General features: G+C 40.6%; 1 protein-coding gene and 1 long non-coding RNA gene across 7 annotated transcripts in view; both read left to right on the top strand.

Moving 5' to 3' along the window:
* The window catches only part of CA10 (carbonic anhydrase 10), a 257,475-nt gene that overhangs the window by 59,872 nt on the left and 178,436 nt on the right, over positions 1–19,167 (top strand). The gene's annotated exons all lie outside the window — the stretch shown is intronic.
* LOC128816789 (uncharacterized) lies at positions 16,008–18,301 on the top strand. Its single transcript, XR_008440017.1, has 3 exons — positions 16,008–16,582; positions 17,977–18,075; positions 18,179–18,301. It is a non-coding gene; the product is annotated as an uncharacterized LOC128816789 (long non-coding RNA).

Raw genomic sequence — 19,167 nt, 5'->3', positions numbered from 1 at the left:
GTGTGAGAGTTCTGGGAGAATTGATATTGTAATCTCCTCTAAATGAGTTGAAAAGTGGTGCAAGTTCATCATTGGTGATACCCAGGACTGGTCTGATCCAATTTATCTCTCCTAAAATTTGCTGTAGGTCCTGCAAATTGTTGATATTGGCCTTGAGTTGTATCTTCTGTGGTTTAATTGTTTGTTCTGTGATTCTCCATCCTAAATATTTCCATGGTGGAACTTCTTGGATTTTTTATGTAGAAACTTCTAGTCCTGCATTTTGAACTTCTGCAATCACACTGTCACAAGCCTCTTGCATTTCTTTGTGTGTTGGAGCTGAGATGAGCAGATCATCCATATAACGTATGATTATCACTTCTGAATTCTTTTCTTGAGCTGGAGATAAGGCCCGTGCCACAAACCATTGGCAGATTGTCGGCAAATTCTTAAGACCTTGTGGAAGAACCACCCAGTGATGCCTTTGCAAAGGTTTTTCTCTGTTAACACTTGGGATGGAAAATGCAAATCAAGGAGCAGCATCTGGATGAAGCAGAGTGTTGAAGAACCAATCCTTCAAGTCTGTGACTACAAGTGGCCACTCTCTCGGGATCATCGAGAGAGAAAGAAGTCCAAGCTGAAGTGGTCCTATTTCTTCAATGACCTCGTTGATTTTCCAGAGGTCATGGAGTAATCTCCATGAGCTGGAAATTTTCTTGTGGGTGACAAACTGGAGAGTTCAGGGACTATTTGTTTGCTTGATGTGGCCTTTCTGCAATTGTTCTTTCACTAATTTTTTGAGAGCACTCAATTTTTCTTGTTCCAGGGGCCACTGATCCACCCAAACAGGGTTGTCTGTTTTCCAGGTCAGTTTCAGGGTGCTGAGTGCTTCAGTGACCCCTATTAAAAATCCACTTCTATCCTCATTCCCCACTGTGATAGAATGTCTCTTCCCCATACTGTGATGGGTTTCTGCACAACAAAGGGACGAATGACCTCTGCCTTCCCTTCTGGTCTCGTAACAATGATTGAATTTTCACTTTGCATGCATAATGTGGCTCCTCCAATTCCAGAGAGAGATTTTAGAGGTGTTGTTAAATTCTACTCTTTGGGCCAAAAGATATAAGAAATAACTGTTAATCTGTCCCTGTATCTAACATGCCTGTGATTGTGATCATTTTGTTGTCTAGCATCAAATTGCAGGTTATCTTTGGTTGATCCTGGCCTATTAGCTTTACCCAGCAGACATGAGCCTCCTTGTCTTCATTTTCAGCAGCTACTTGCTGACTAACTATTGGCATGACTTGTGTTTCTTTTGCTTTGGGTGGCAAAGCAGTGGCCTTGGCTATTGGAGTATTTTCTGGAATGATCAATGGAGCTTGCAAGGCTTGAGCCAAAACTGTTAACTCCTCATTCTGATTTGCTGAAATAATTGTAGGATAAATGACAAGCCATAAAATGCTGCTTCTGTCCTTGACTATAATTAAAAATTCTTCTCTCTTCCACAATGCTTCAGTGACTCTTGTGGATATCACTGCATGATTCTCATTAATGAAACATGTTAATTTGGAAGCTACCAATTCGCATAGCGCCCCTGGGGGCAGCAGTTCTGGGTCACTATGGAAGCAGCAGATGGTCCTGCGTAGGAAGTCTGATTGGATTTCCCCACATAATATATGTCTTGAGGAATTCCGTGCTGATGAGTTACCGCTATCACTTGTGTCATAGTGTGCTGGCGTGCCACGCTCTTCTTGGAGTTTCCTGGAAGAGGTAGAGGTTTTCCATCTACATTCATTTTATAACAACATTGATTTGCAAAGTGTCTTCCTTTTATGCATCTTGGACAAAGATTTGGTATTTCTGCATTTTCTGCAATATCTGGGCAATACTTTCTTATATGTCCCAATTTCCCACACTTGTAGCATGGTCGTTGGTCAAGTTCCACTGCAATCACTTCTGCAGGGTTGTCTTGTTGAGAGGTTACTTGAAAAGCTGTGGGAGTCTTTTCTAATCTTTGATCTGAAGCTTCCATGAGCTTTCCAAACTGTTCTTCCAAGGCATTTGCTTGAACTGCTGCTAGATGTGCAGGAGTGCTTATCTTCCTGCAGGCTTCTATCATTTGAGGCAAGGTTGGTTGTGGACTAGGCAAGGCACTAATTACGCACTTACATTGTTCATTGGCATTCACAAAAGTCAAGCTTTGAAGCAGATGTGGTTGTGCTACTTCATCAGGGCATTGTCCCTCCACTGCTTGAGTAAGGCGATTTGTTAATGAGGTGAATGGTTCAGATGCTCCTTGCTTTACTTCTTTAAAAGTGCCCTCTGGGGTTCCAGTAGATTGAACTTGCAAGATGACGTTCCAAGCTGCTTCTTTAATATCTGTGATTACGTTCTGAGGCAGATCTGTAGCTTGAGTTTCGGGTCAGTTATGAGGTGGATCGCCATCTAGTTGAGCCAGTGTGAGAGCTGCATTTGGATCTCTAGCATAAGATACTATCAATCTTTCCAAAGCTCCATTTGATCTCCCATAGCATATATTGTGAGTCTGTTAAAATTGTGGTTGCAATATACTTGAAATCATAAGGTACCAAATCATAAACTTCAAACATGTCTTGCAATAGTTGTTTGAAATAGGGAGAGCCTAAGCCCCCCTCTTTAAGTGCTTGTTTTAAATCCTTAATTACTTCATGTGTCAATGGTAGCCATCTGGCAGGTATATTTCCTCCAAAATATCTTACTGGCATGGGCCATCAATTGTGTTGTTGTCATGTCAGGATTTCCCTTTTCAGGTTTCAATGTTGCATTCATTCCTCCTCCTGTGTGAAAAACTGATGGTTGTATATGGTGTACATTAAAATTATTGGAAGGTGTACTAATAGAAGCGGCCAGTAATGGCACTATAGCAGGAGGTTGAGCACCTTGTTGTTCACAAGATGGCATCGAAGGAAGCACGTAAGCATTGTTTATGGAAGTACCTAGCATGCCACCATCTTGTTGTACGGAAGAGACACATCTAACACCGCCGTTTTCTTGTACAGCATACGCGTGCAGCGTGCTGCCATCTTGTTGAGTATAGAGCTCATGTGCACAGTCTCTGTGCTGGGATAGTAAGTCTTTATGAAAAGCCCGTGGGATAGCGCCATGCTATGTGACTGAATGCCCAAAAGGGTTAGTTATTGGAGCTGCTGAAACTCCTGGGGGAGCCCTCATGTTTTGTGGTTCTAATATTGTTTGCAAAAGTGTCAGAGTGGCTGCGCTCGCTTCTTGTAGTGCATGTGCATTTGGAGGGGCTGATCCACCTGCCCCACCTCCCCCACTTGCTCCAGGCTGGGGTATGCCAGAAACCCCATGTGTGGGAGTCGCCTCGCCCACTTTGGGAGGCTGCGCTGTCCAGGCCACCCGTTTCGGGGGGGGTTATGTCACCCGACCTGGGCTGCAGGGCCTGTCTCTCTGCCCTGGGTTGGTCTCTGCCCACTGGGGTCTGCGGTGCCGCTTGGCTAAGTCAGGATGGGGGAGTGTACTCACCATTTAATAGCTTACTGCTATGCTTCTTTCGTGTGCTTGCGCCGATTCATATGGCAACTGTGGGGGGATCAGTGTGAGTACCCCACTCGCTCTGTTCTGCCTGAGTGGTGCAGCTTCTGCCACCACACCCTGTGGAGCCAGTCCGCTCCCTGCAATGTGTGCTGCCTGGCTGGCACAAGGCAATAGAATGTTACCATCTGTTTCGGCTGTTCCCTGCTGTGCAGGGTCAGGAGCTTGCGCTGTTTGCGTAACTGAGGTTGTATGTGCATAGATTGTGTAAGTTGCAAAATTTGCATATCAGCCACTTTCTGAGTACAGACAGGTTCCGCACCACCCTCCTCTCTGGTCCTCGATATTCCGTGGGGTCCCTGATCTGTGGGCAATATCCTTGCAAGGCTAGGGGGTCCTTGGACTGCCTGGGCTGCCCCCACCTCTGTCAGGGTAGCTATCAGTGATTTTTCAAGCGGCAGTGAAGCTGTGGACACTGACAGAGCTGAATAAGCCACTCCCCCTTTCTCCGCAGTCACTGCTTTTTTCAGTGTGGAGTTAGTGTCACTGGAGGTATTTTGCATATCTTTTATGTTGATTATAGATTCATAAACTGCTCTACTTGCTGGCAAAAGTTTTGCAGCCATGGTGTTTTTAAATGTGGCTTCATCATATAGTTTTAAACTGACAGAGTCCTACAGAGATGGACTGAAAAGCAATTCTGTATCTGGAAACTTTTCTTGGACCCAAGTTAACACGTCTTGCAATTTGTCTCTTGAGGCAGGGATAGGATGATTTTTAACCATGGATTCTAATTTTTCCGTTGCTTCTTTTTGTGTCTTGGATGTTACATTTCCCTTTTTATACTGTTTTTAGCCATGAAGGAAGATATAAAATATTCCTACCTGATTCGAAGGTCAGCTGATAACCTCGGTCTCACGGTCTCACCTCTGGCCAGCAGACATAGGCTTCAGATCTGAGCTGGCCTTTTCCCTGGGGATTCAGTTTCTCCAGCTTTTCTCTGCCACACACCAGCTCAATGCTGCTTCTTCTGCATATACTGCTGATTTCTTCCTTCAGGGACCCTGGCCTAGGAGCTTAGGCTTTTTCCTCACATGGTGGGCACCATATGTTGGAATGTCAGGCTTTTTCTTGCTCCAAGGTCACAGGACAAAAACTCAGGAGATGTTTTTGAAGTCTCACTCTGAAGTTTATTATCCGTACGTATTACAATCTCACAAGATGTATGCTCTCTCTAACAAGTTGAGAAAGTGACCTAAAATGGTGTCTGTTCAAGGCTATTTAAGTCCCAATTATCCAATAAACAGTTGACATCTCTATTATTTATGCTTCTAACCCAAAGATGACCACTCGAAACCTGCAATGCAGACATCCATCTTTCACCTGAGAAAATGATCCATAGTTGTGAAGAAGAAGGTGCAAAAAAAACCAACTAACCCACACCCAAAATTCTCCATCTTGGTTCCCATATATCACCATATACTAGAATCCCAAATCTTAAGTTTTTTCACCCTATGAGATCACACATTACTATCCAAACTACACCCACGCTGTTTCTGTGCTGTCACTCAATTTTTGAAGCCTTTTCCAAGGTCTAAGGTCAAATGAGGTGTTTACTTGAGGGTTGGCACCCTTAAATTCAGAAAGCTCAAAGTTTTCAGCCATCAGAGTTCCAACACAGCTGGACCTTCTGTGGATGTGCACCCTTCCAGTCTCTGCTGGTAACCATTTTCTTCCATTTTTACATGGCTTTAGCCAGTGGTTTCTAGTGTTGAGAGTCTTAACCCCTAATCACCAGGGATTGCACTTTACAAAGGAAGTTATGGCATCATCCAGTTTCTCTTCAGGGAACCTGCTCTCCTCTAAATATCTACCAAAGCAAAACAAAGTAACTTTGCAATGGCAATTGGATCAGATTCTAACTTGAACAATGAATAAGTTTCTAGCTTTAGTTTCTGTCTTTGCCCTTGGCCCTTGTTCTGAGTTACTTGATCTCATCCTTCAACATACAGAGGGAATCAGCGGTTCCAGAGTGGTACCTTCTGTTTTCTGTTAATGAACATCCTTAGTATTATATAGGATTTTAGTCTGGCATCATATTTGAGTAGAAGAAAAATCAAGACTAATCCTATCTTGAAACTTAAATCATGAACCAGGGTTTCAGATAACAGTATTTGCACACTTGAAATTTTGTTTTAAAACACCATAATTAAAAGAATACCAAGGGAAAAGTCATATGAAAGCAATACTGGAGGCCTTGCTGTACCCTCAGATCCTAAGTGTTATAGATGAGTAATGAGATGGTTGGCTCTCACAATTAAGGGGTGAGCATTATATGTATGCTAAGAAAAGTTTTGTAGATGTAGTTACATTACTGTAATATGTCATCCCCCCACTTCCCCACATTGTTATCATGAGATGGCCTTGGTAGTCCAGGCATTTGGGAGGGTTGACTTGTTACTATGGTAACACCTGATCTACAATCAAGATGTAAGAAGGTGAACTCCACTACTGGACAGCAAGGAAGGAGTCTACTGACAGGACTGTAGGAGAGGCTAGAGATATAAAAGGGGGAGCATCTATTTTAAAGACAAGCCACGTGGCTGGTAGTCACAGGTGGGGGGGGGGGGGGAGCGGGAGGGGCAGTCCCAGCTCTGTAATTTTTCCTTATTTACTCCTTTTGTTGTATTTTTGTTAAGATTTAATAAACCTTAAAAATTTTAAAACTGAGCAGTCATTTCTCACACTAAGTAAAGGCATTCTTGCAGTTCAAGTTAATAACTAACTCACTATCATTAAACATTGCTTATAAGCATTTCCTTCACTGATTCATGATACTACATCAACTTAATTGTAATTTTTTTTTCCTTGGGACACAGAAGTGTAAGCAATGAAAATAGAACAGAAGTCTCAAAGCATCTATACAAAGGTACTTGCTCTGGGCTTTGTACTCTCCAAAGACATTTTAAAATTATTGTTCCTCAGTTGTATTTTTGAAATAAATGGATTACAAAGTAACGTGGACTAGCAGACATGCAGCATTTCTGTGTTTTGCTAGGCAAGAGCCTCCCCTGGAATGGAGAATGTAAACCCCCTCCCTCCGAATTACTATTTTTATATTAAAGGGCTCTTGGGCAAAGATATGAGGCTAGGGATAACAGTTCTTTACTAGTATGTATAACAAGGTAAGCAAAACAACAATAACTACAGCATTAACAACAAACAGAACCAGGGACCCAGTAAAAAGCCTTGGCCGCCGGCACATTCCCCTTTGGTGCAGTTACCGTCACAGCCAGCAGGAATGAGCAAAAATCCCGGGGTGGTGGACGAGATGTGTCAGAAGTTCTGCAGTGGTAGCTGGAGCTCTGGGACGGTGCCAGCTATGTCGTGGAGAAAATGCAGAGCAGTACCGAAGAAAGAGCAGGGGTGGGACAGAGACCGCCCGGCTCCGAGCAGGGCAGGGAGAGGTGAGGTTCGGGATTCCTGTGAAGCGATACGCGGAATAAATAGACTCCACAACCTGGTGTGATGGTGATCGGTCCCTCAGGACTGAGCTCCAGTGGTGTTGGTGAATTCTCCCCGCAGTAAGCAACAGCCTAGCCATCCTCCTCCAATGCCAAAAAGCAAGAGAGAGCAGCTGCCCCCAACCCCATCTTTTCACTTGTTCCCCTCCCCCCCCCGCCACCCCCAAACCCCCCACCATCTCGTGGTATCTCTGTCCCTTGGAGAGAAACTCCGAGAAAAAAGTATAGCCAGATGCTCCATTCCTCTCCTGATTTCAGCCACAGTCTTTTGTCTTTCTTAAGTACCCGTAAGTATCCATAAGTACCCAGTAGTTAGTTTCCTAGCAACTTAAGGGGGGGGGGGGGGGAATTTTAAAAGTAAAAGAAAAAAGAAAGTATTAAAAGTATTAAAACTTAGCAGCCTTGATCTCTGCTACTATTTAAATATATTTTCTGTATTCTGTCACTTTTGTACTACAGTGTTTCATTTCATTTTACTGAAAACCTCTTGCATATGGCCAAGCCGGAAAGCTTATTTTTAGAACATGTCAAGGCTGATCTGAAAGGGCTCTTTGTCAGACCTCCAACAGGGTATAATTTAAAAATGTTAATCATAATTTTTAACAGTAGAAGCTTGTGGCTTTGCACACTCCACATATTCCATATTTTTTAATATAAATGTTAGTACCAGATTTCACTATGTTTTGCCAACTCTGTTGTAAAATGCAGGCGAACCCAGTGGGAAGAAATCATGATTTCCAACTCCAGTTCAGAAGGGTGAATGATTTCTTTATTATAATTATGCTATAATACATTAATATGCTATATAAAGGAAGATAATAAAACTACATACCTACTTTTTCTAACTACCATATCTATCTAACTCATAACTTGTCACCTTCTTGCGATAGTCCAGACACAGGTGTATTTGATTGGCCATCAGGCTCAAACAATTCTCACCAGAATCCAATCAAGCAATCACCCTAGGTAAACAATTCTCCAAACACATTCCACACAGGAAAAACAAGGAGCAGAAATAGAAATTGTTTTCTCTTTCTTTCTCTCTGTGCACATCTATGAAAAATCCTGAGAGAGAGAAAAATGTGCTTGTCACACAACTCTTCACACATCTCAGCAAAGAATGAAAGAGCACAGACCTGGCTTCGTGAAAACGTGGTCCTGCAGAAACCATTGTCGAAGCTTTTGTTGTACTTGTTGCCAAACCACTGCCGCTGTCCTGATAAGCTTTTGTCATGTTTGTCTTTGAACAGCTAAATAACCGAGGTCTCTTACAGTTGTATTGTCTTTGAGATTAATTGTAAACATCTGCCAGTTGGTGAGGACAGTAATTCTTGTAGTTGTTCAGTAGAGTTCCTGAAAGGGCACTGGTTTATTTATTTTGTAAAGCCCTGCTTCACAATTTCTTTGTAACTTAAGATTATGTGTCTAGATTTCTCCTTTCTCTTCCTCATTAGCAGAGGTTTTGTGTACAATTTTTTAAAATGTTGTAAAAACTGGAAGTAGAAATCATCATCAAAGCAAAATGAAAATTGCCCATTAATGCTGCATTTCATTCTGGAGACAGCATCATTCAAAAGTCTGTGTCTATGTAATCTGTAGAATCCTATTCTATTGTCAATGAGAAAAATTAATTTAAGAGTTTCACTGAAACTTGTTCTGTAAGGAAATAGAACTTCTATACTATCACACAACCATTTGTGAGAAGCAAAAATGCTTCTTTCAAAGGCCAGTACAAGCAGGAATAGATGTGTACATAGATAAGCAACCTGAGCAGATGGTTAGAAAAATGAAAGTAAATGGCTGAGAAGAGGTCCCTCTGACATTCACTATTAGAGACAACAGTGGCTGTTAATAAAGCAGAGTTAATTCTATAGCAAGGAGTGAAATATTTAATCATCAGTACTTCATACATAATTCAATTAACTGCCTTCACTCATCAGTATTAACAAGAGATGGAGCTTGGATTAATGTGCTTGAGCTTCATCACAGCACTCCCAGTCTGCTTAAATGCTGCCAAAACTTAATAAAGTGCTGCCAGTCAAATTATAGTATCTGAGCCCAGTGCATCAATGTGCTGCTATTACAAATCATCCTCTACTCACAGCATTGTTTGCTAATTCCTTATTTATGCTGATCTCTGCACTAAACAGTTTAATTAGGGCACAGTGGTAGAACAAGTTTAATTTCTTATCCCTTCCTTGATGACATCTTTAGTATCATCCAAGTTACTGAGCAATAACTATAAATGGTGTATCCATGTGTTTTCAACCCCCTCAATTTTTTTAATAATTACTTTAATCAGATACATGGATTGCCACAGCAGAATTTCTACTAGTTTGAAAAGGATGAATGCTAAATTAATTTCTGTCTTGGTTCTAAAGAACATGCTTACTGAGGTCTGTGTTTTTCTGTGTGTAAAACATAGATCTCACCCTCAGATCCCATGAATAGCCCTGATTGTGCCACTTGCTGTGGCTCGTATTCCTTGTGCTTTCTGTGCATCTGGGAAGAGAGAAAGGACAATGAAGGTTTCCAAAGTTTTTTTCTTTCTGCCATTGAGGGACTTGATTCTCAGAAGCTGATAAACCTTCCTCAGTAGAAGCTGAGAGAATGGTGCTTTGGCATTATATCCCATCCTGTCCTACCTGTGGCCAACCTCACCTAGGAGGCTTTGGAAGAGTTAAGCCCAATCTTAAAAATTGCAGAAGGGGAAGGGAGGCAGTCTGACACTGCTTATTCCACCTTTAACTCTTCTGAAATAAATCTCTGCTGCTCTGCAAAGCCCTTGGCTACTTTACAGCTGGGTGAATTGAGGCCAGACCCTGGCATCCAAAAGGAGATTTGAAAAGTGCTTTGAAAGTTCTGGAAGCATTACAAGCTGTCATAAGAATCACAGCAAGATAAATGACATTACAGAGAAAAGGCAGAAGAGCATGCTGGTTTATATATATATATATATATATATATTTTTTTTTTTTTCCCCATCTTACCAGAAGGAGAGAAATGAAGATGTCAGTTGCAGCTTTTGGTTACAGCCAAGAGCCTGAGTTCAGGAGTCCACAACATGAGTTTGAGGGAAATTTTGTTGGAAAGTAATTTAGAATTGTAAAACATTCAGAAACCTGTTTTGGGGGGACAGAAAGACGTATGCAAGTCATACTTGACTATATTCCACCTGAATAGACTGGCTTTTTGATGCTGTTCCTGTCACCCAGAGTATGTAAAATCCAAGGAAATCAAAGGTTTCATAACCATCCAGTCCCTCAATCCACGAGGTGAAACCAGTAGAGGCTGAATTGGAAGTGGTGTCATTCTTTTGGGACCTGTAGCCCTGTACATGGCATCAAGTCTCTTGAGGACAAGTGAGGACTAGAGAATGCAGCACAATACATGAAAGGAAGAGACAGCAGCCAGAATTTCTCAGAAGAACAGAGAAACTGGGTGAGTCAAGAACTACATAAGGAGGAATGCTATTTATGCTCTATGTTCAGTAAGTAGTGCCATCTGAGGATTTATCTACTCATCCAAAAAATATTAGAGGTTAAAGCTAAGTTTTAAAACAGAAAACAGTGGAGAATCAAGCCCTCAACTCTTAATAAAGTTAGCATAACTCCATTAATTTAACCAGAGCTCTCACCAGTTCAGAACCTGTTCCTTGCAGTTAATATTTGTCCTTTACCATGTTTTGATAGGAGCGTTAGCAGCAGCAAATGAAGTGCTAAGTTGACACCAAGTATTTCCTGACCCCATGTTCTAATCAGAACCAGTATAACAGTCAAAGATTTTCAGGGGTTCAGCTCTGTGCAAAGCTTTGCAGGTGGTAAAAGTTTCTCTCTTAAAGAAGCATAAAATGAGCTATGTCAACACAGGAGGAATAGTTTGAATCTGCTGATAAATTTGAAATCCTACTTTATCCTTTTGAGTTCTATTTAAAATAGAAGATAGAAAGATCATCCAAAGGGAGAAGTACAGTGTCTATCCAAAATCTGGTTTAGACTACTAAAGAGGCACTTAGGCTTTCAGTCTTTTAACAGAAGGAGAACCACTCTCTAAATCAGTTTCTAAGTTTCAGGCACTTTTGGTGACATTGAAAATAAAAAAAATTGATCCAGAAAATCAGACAACCCATGATGTGAAAGTGCTGGCACAAGGAGTGTTGCAAAATGGAAAGAGTAGAGATGGTTACGAATGGGCTGCACCAGGATTTTTGTGTGCACTGGCTGCATTTGTCAATGAGACAAAAACCTGGCAGCAAATATAGCACTATTGACTTACGAATGATTTGGACAGACTCAGTTTAAAAACAGTGGAATAAGGAGCTCATGCAATTCACTGTAGCAAAAGAAAATGTGGTGCATGCAGTGAGGGGACATTAGAAAGCTGTCTTGTTCCCCTATCTGTAGTCCTGCTAGTAATTGTCAAAAAAAAAAAAAAAAGTTAGATGTTTTAATAGTAAAAAAAGAAAAAAATAATAGATCTTCCTGACAACCTTTTCTGCTTGTGAGCTTTCTGCCCTGCACACAGGGAGTGACACAGGCTCCGTGCTGAATGTCACTGTCGGCCAGAGCTCCAAAAGCAGCTGTAATTCACATTTCTCACAGCAAGAAGATGGTGCCAGATAATGGGTATGGATTTTCTGTACATCATGACTCTGTGTCATCCAGCTACCACCTGTACTGAACCTAATGATTTGTCTGAATAAAGCAGTACTCCATAAACTTTACTGCTGACCAAACAGCACGCTGTTGGCAACATCATGCTCTGCTCTCCCTTTCAGCCCACCAAAAGATGACTCAATTACCATTTAAAATTTTATACTGCCTATGAAGTCAAGGACTGGAGAATTAGTAGTCAGCTTGAAGGTATTTTGAAAAGAGCAAATATATCTTAATGTGAAGAAGTAACAGGTTTGCATGTTAGTGTTAAAAGGACAAGCCAGTGTTGGTGTTAATTTTTCAGGATGTGCACAGTGAAGAACAGGCAGATGAAAATTATGGATTCTGTCAGCATCTAAGAGGGGATGATCAGAGATGCCCAGATTCAGGGATAAAAACAGAAGAACTAGAAATTACGATTTCTTTTCCTTCTGGAAAAGTCAAGGCAAATAGTAAAATGGTTAATGAGAAATGGGCTTGTGAAGCTTGGCATATTTTCCCTTCTTAAAAGCTATGGTAGGTGTTTGGCTCTAAGGTGCTTTTATCTCATAGCAGAATTTAGGGAAGCTACCTTAACCTTACATCTTGTTTAAGGTTGAGTCTAAGTCAAAAATATGGGTAACATCTTATTTAAAACTGGAAAGAAACTTACTTAATTTTATTGTGCTCACTGCCACACGGTCTTATATAGTGCTTGGCCAGAACAAACACTGCCAATTTCAGGAATTCGTTTTCTAATGCAAAATTTTATAAAATTTCTATATAATTTAGAAATATGAATGTACAAGGGATAACAAGAACTAGAAAAAATAAGGAAGAATTAGAAAACTTCTGATAAACTCAGGAGTTTCCATGCCTTTAATTAAACCTCATTCATGATAAAATATCAGGATATGTGAATGCAGATTAAGAAGCTAAATATATTTCTGAGTTTTCACACTTGTGTATTGTGAGGGATTTTTAACCTAGGAGTTATTAAATGTGAACCATGGAGCATCCTGTCAGATACTGCTTCACACAGCTGAGTTAGGAAAGAGATGAGTATGGGAATATGAGAACAGATAGAATGAGACAAGATATTTGCACTCATCTGACATCAAGGTAATGCACCAAAACTCATCTAATAGATGGTTTGCTACAATCAAATTTTCTTGCACCTTAGACTACAAAAAGAAGTTAAATACGGAATACTCAGTTTATAAACAAACCAAATAAGAATATGCTGCATATCTCAAATTAAGGGGATTTTGTATTCATGCTAGCAAGTTGCAGTAATCATCCTAAATCTTAACTGTTACCTAAAAGAAATTTGTCACAGGGATCTGGTGGGTCATGGCAATTATCTTCTTCTAAGTTTGGGTGTCCTCATTAGGTGAATTTCTTATTGATTGGATGTCCACAGGGTTTGTAGTACCCAAGTAGGTTTTCAGGGATCCCAAAGTCTAGGATTTGCCATCCAGGTGATTCTACCTGAGGGTGAAAAAAAAACATCCTACCAAAGATTTGAGGAGAAGCCTGTTCTCCTGCTTGGAGAGGGACCAACCATGTTTTTACCAGAAAGTGCAACTCCTGAGCATGTAGGTAGAAGTGAATCTGTCACACATGAGTTACCTCACACTGTCCACATCAGGAATAATTCCCAGGAGAATACTGAGTCCAACAAAATATGCAGGATTTTTAATACTATTAACACCTGCTTTGACTGTGAACCCAATGCAGCCTCAGCCTAAGGAGAGCAGCAGTTGCCTTGGAAAGTGATCTGTTTGTTTTGAGTGCATAAAATGAGTTTCATCTGCTTAATGAGTTATGGAGTATTTTCAGACTTCTAAGGAGTTATAAGTGTTACCGCAGGGAAACAGAGGCCTTTAAAGAAACCTTGCTAGGCTGCAGAAACTGTGCTTCCTACTTTTTCAAAGAAATTTCTAGAACTGGAGGCTTTTTAATCACTGGCATCTGTGGAGATGCCCAGCCAGGTCTGTGATGAGTGCTGGGGACTGGAGCATTAGTCCATCTGAACTGCTCTATCCAAACATTTAAAAAAAACTTTTGATTCAAAACGCATTGCAAAAATCCTTCCACTGGCAGAAGCAGCTTCAGATGGTATCAGAGAAGAAATTTCCCAGAGGTTACAGTTTATGGGGTTTTATTTCTCACAGATTTGGAGTGCATTTTTTGAAGGAAGAGAAAGTGAAAACGGGCCAAGTCAATTGTGTGAACAAAAACAGAGATTCTTCCTCAAACCCCTGAAATTATCCCTTCTGTTTAAAAGGTTGTGCCCATTTTGATTTTATTATATGCTACACTGCAAAAACAGAACATGCATGAAACATGTGGAAGTTAAAGGGGAAATTTTGGGGATTGTAAGAGATATCAGGCATAAATTTGAAATTAGATGTGGATAGCTTATTTAGGGTCTTTTGTCAAGTGCTGTGTATTCAGAATGTATCTGTGGTTGAGGGAAGCACTTAACTGTAAGCACTAAAATTGTATTCTTCCCTTCTAAAGCTGTTAAGATTATCAAATTTATGATGTGGTGATGCTGAAGGTTTCAAAGGAGTGATTATTACTAAAAAGCACAATCGTAGCAAATCAGTGGTGTAACAAGAACACCAGGCCTTGCTAAGTTTCTGAAATAACTCACACGCAAATAACAGCAAAAGGTGTTATTTCACATCATAAGACTGATGAGCAAATCACTGGGCCAAATCTTGAGAAACGATGTATGAAGACCTTTTTTTTTTCTATTAAATTGGCCACAGTTAATGCTACAGAAACTAAATTGATACTCCTCTTGTAGTAGGCAGTTTGTAAGTGGTCCAGGAATTGTCATTCTATTGCTCTGCTGGTTTCCTTTGACAGCATAATAGATGCATCTGTCACTTCAGCTGACAACAGCAAATAGTGCAGAACAAAGAAAAGGCATCACTATTGATGGAGGTAAAGCCTCCAATGACAATTGCCTGCCTGAGAGACACAGACTTTGCCCCGTTTCTCCTGCACAAAAGTTAAAGGAAACTTTGGGTAGTGCAGTCCAGACTTTAGGAAAATAAGACAACTAATACCAGCCATGTGAGTATTTGTTTTGCTAAGGTTTTGTGAGTCACATTCAACTTTCTGCTATTCTGAAATACGTGCATTCCATTTTCCTCATAACATGTTCATTCTTTTTTGTTAAAGAAGAAAAGCAGAGTGGAGTAAGTATAGTCGCTACATGTAGTTTATAGTTGCTAAACTCCTGCTGCTCTTCTGCTAAGACGACTTCAGGCCAAGAGGGATTCTATTTCCAGGTGTACCACTCCAGTTCAGCAACATTTCTACAGCTGTTTGAAAAGCAGGGTAGGAACTTCTAAAAGCCTTTCTTAAAGCTCAGATGAAAAAGTTATTTTATATATTGTTACAGATCAAGATGGAGAGCTTTTTTAAAAGAAAAAGTTCTCTTTTTCCCAAAAAAATCAGATGTTCACTTTTCTTTGGACAGGTCATACTGAAAAAACCTCTCAATAGTAAACACCTGTAATGAATTTGTATATGGAAATTTTAATGGGATTTATGATACTGACTTTGGTAGCTTTGTGTTAGAAGTTTAAACAGAAATAAGAATGCTAAATAGAGCTAATCTGTACTAACTGAGCCTTCTGGACATTACTTCTACTAGAAATGTATAAATAATAAAAATAAATCACATTGCCAGATACCTGAAATACACAAGGCTCTTATAGAAAAATAAACATTGTAGCCATGAATAAGAGTCTGTGTTCTCTTTCTCACCAAGAGGACAAACTGAAATCATGTCAACTAACGCTAAATGTATTCAGGTCACTTAATACAATTTGTGTTTAAAATTTGCACTTTATTTTTTGCTTGTGTTAAAACCAGACTGGTGCACTAATGGAAGGTACTGGTCCATTTATGGGACCAGTTTGTTCTGAACAGCCCTTTGACAGGTGCAGAGAAATTGTAGGTTTATTCAGCTAATTCAAATTAGACCTAAAAAATCAAGTGGAAACATAAGTCAGAAGAATTTTTTTCTTAATAAAATATTATGTAGGAACAGTTAAGAGTTGGTAATTCCAAAGTCTAAGGAATTACCATGAACTAGCTCAGTTAGTTCTGTTTTCAGGATTATTCTGTGCATTGATTTCTAAAACTATTAGCCTGTGTCACAGAGGTGAATTGAAATTTATATTTTCAGTGGTTATGAAGCTCCAGATTTTGCCTCTGGACAATTTTTTTATTATTATTACCTGGTGTATTTGATATTTATAATAAATTTCAGAGTTGATTTAGAACCTTGGGTCCATAACCTTTGCAATCTTTTCCATGTGCATAGTTATAAATTTTCTAATCAATCTCGATGTAACCATTTAACACTTTTCTTCCTAAACATCTTTTCATAAGGCAGGTGTGATTTTATTCCTCTACTGCTGGAAAAACCATCAAATGCTGTATCCACAAAATAAGATGTATTTCTGGGTGAAGGTCACAAGTAATTAAGCCTCCAAGGCACTATCTTATATTGAATTTTGGCAGCCAAAAAGGCAACATTCATTATCTTTTACACATCTCCCTTGGAAGCAATTGATGCTCATTCCATCTGAGCTGTTACAGTCTCTGGCAGGAATGGGCTGTCGGGAGTGTTCCAGAGGTACAGGCCTTCTGTGACACACTGGAGAGTAGATTCTTCTCGTTGTGCTTCCAAGAGATTTTAGAATTCTGCATCCTGGCATTGCCCCTCTGACAAGTGTCCCATTGCACTGCTGGAGGATGTTTGGTGCTACTGAGATGTTCTTCGAGGTGGAGCAGTTACCTTGCAACTCAAAAGGTGCTCATGCACTGCTGCATTTCTCATATAAACAGTGTGCTGGGTACTGGCACTTTTTACAAGCTGAGGTAAGTCCGTACAAGCCACAGAAAGAAAATTTCACATGGTTATTGCCTTACAAACTCAGGCGCCCTGCCAGCACTGGCCAGATGAGCAACATTTTTTGTGATGCCATGTGATTGACACTGAGCTGTGCAGACACCCACAGGTTGGGGAAACAGCTGGATAAGGAGGCCTCTGAAAAGATCACTGCTACGCTAAACAGCTTTTCAGTCAGAGTTTGTGGAGTTGCTCTTGGAAATAATAAAGGGTTCTGCTTGCAGTGCTGTTTGAGCTAACCTTGAGCACACCCCTGACATCCACAGCTCAGTTACTCCTGTGTCAGGGTGTTTTCATGCACTGAGAGCAACACAGCAGCACAGTCCCAAACTCTGTCTTACATCCAAGAGGGAGCATCCACTCCTTTCCCGTTCACTGCATCTATTCCTGCTGCTGCACTCAGAGCAGAGTTGATCTTGTGCCTCGGTTGCTGCTGTGAGTTGTGCTGTTCTGGCCCTTCGGCTCACATATACAGCCTCTTGGAGCTGTGTTCAAGCCATCCCCTGAGCAGCCTGTCCCAGGGCTCTGCTCTCTGCCCTGAAGCTCAGCCCTGCTTTAGGGCACAGCCCCCACCATTGTCCAGCTCTGGCTCCTTTGTGTCACCCCTGGCCTGTTCTCCCCCATCCACCCCATGAGCCATATCCAAGGAGACTGCAGACCCTGCATTCATGGGAAGGACAAAGCAGGTTCTGCCCATTTCAGAGCCCTGGCACAACACACAAATACTTTAAGAGCACATGATCTGCCCTCTCTTGGCTAATTTTTGCTGGAATAGTTAAGGCAATACTTTGGAATGGTTTAACTCAGCACTTCTTATTTAATAAGAGAACTTGAAAAGGCCTTTTCTTAAATTCAAGCATGAAAAATAGAAAATCATTGACATCCTGATCTTGCCTACTACAATTTGTTGGCACTCAAGATCTAGTTCTTGTAATAGAACTAAAGGTAGATAGAGACAAGTACATTTTTACCGGTTTTTTGCAGAGTGAGTTTTAAATTTAGACAGAAAAAGGATGTGAGAGTAGAGCTCAAAATCTGTAATCTGTGCTAAGTTCAACATGAATTTCAGCTCTACAGTCTGAATCTTGCTGCTGAAATTCATAGGTGATCATTTTTTCCAAAGGGTGTGGGATGACAGTGGCTCAGTCATACCCTCCTCACCTCACACAGCCTGCCTGCACTGTACCATCCCATCCAAACCTCTCCTCCCTTTCTCCACTCCCAGACAATGCCTTAAGCATTTATTTGCTTCCTTCCCCACCCCCATTTTAGTTTTTTGGGGGTTGGAGAGATTTTGGAAGGGTTTGGTTGGTTTGTTTTCAGACAAAACCAACTTGAGAACCTTGCCATTTCTCCTGTCCAGTGGCATAGCTGCAGAACATTCCTTTGTGTTCAACTGCCAAGACAGAAATTTCAAAGTAAATGAAAACACACTTGCTGCTATCATTTAATACACATTTTGGTGAGTATTTAAGAATCTTCACAGCCTTGTGAAAACAAATATATTTTCAGAATGTTTCCTCACTGACAGCAGAACTCAGCATTTGCTGTGTCTCTGTCCAAAGGCAGCCTCAGCAAGATCAGAAAGTTTGTTTGGAAGTTCAGATTCACGGCACAGTTCAAAACTGAATGCATTAATGGACGTAAAGGTTTGAAATGTGACCTTGTCAATAAAAATCAGCAGTGTATTTGAGTATCACAAATGGCAATTAGTCCAATGGTGGAGGATTCTAATATTGGCAAGTTCATAAAGTATTAAAAGCAGAAAACTTACTTAAATAGCATGAGTAAAACATGAGTAAGCATGTAGTATTTGCCTTGCATTTCCTAGAAAAGCAAAGAGGGTCGTGGAAAAACCCACTTGAACAGCTCTAACAAGCAGGTTTGGAACTTAAAGAGTAGGTTTACATGTAATGTGAGATGTCTTCCCATCTATGTATCACATTTTAGCTATTTGGTGAAGGTGATAAATTTCATTTGTTCTCTAGGTTGCAGATAGCAGTGCAGTTTGTTTCTCTTTAAGAAGTTTTCAGTATTTATGTTGTTTATAAATTATTTTTCTGGACTAGTCACCACACTGACAGACTTTTTAGATTATGCAAGTGGCCCATTTTTTCAAGAAAAAGTGCATCCTTTCCTATCTTCCCTTATTTTTACCTGATTTCAGAGAACATTTCAGTCTTTCTGAAAATTAGGTAAATAATGATCAGCCTTGCACTCATCATAGTAGTGACCATCTGACATTCAGCTGATTGATGATGCAGGAACTTCTTGGGTAAGAAACAGTTCTATGTCCTACAGAAATCAGACGATGTGGCATGAAACAAGAAATACCACTGCACTCAGCTATCTCATTACATCACAGAGAGTAATTCCTGTGCAAAGAGTTTGTCAGATGCTTCAGAGACCTGCAAGATACAAACGTTGCTCAAGAGGAAGAGAGAACAGAAGTGAGACTTACCTAGAGTCTCCTTAGTTACTGGGACTCCCATAAAAAAAGGTTCATCCGGAGTGAGAGGGACCACAAAGTGCTTCTGCCTGTTGCACACAGAGA

Source organism: Vidua macroura, chromosome 19 (genome assembly GCF_024509145.1).
Source record: "Vidua macroura isolate BioBank_ID:100142 chromosome 19, ASM2450914v1, whole genome shotgun sequence".
Taxonomy (NCBI): domain Eukaryota; kingdom Metazoa; phylum Chordata; class Aves; order Passeriformes; family Viduidae; genus Vidua; species Vidua macroura.
Note: the sequence above shows the minus strand (reverse complement) of the source record. Positions and strands in the feature narration are given on the sequence as shown.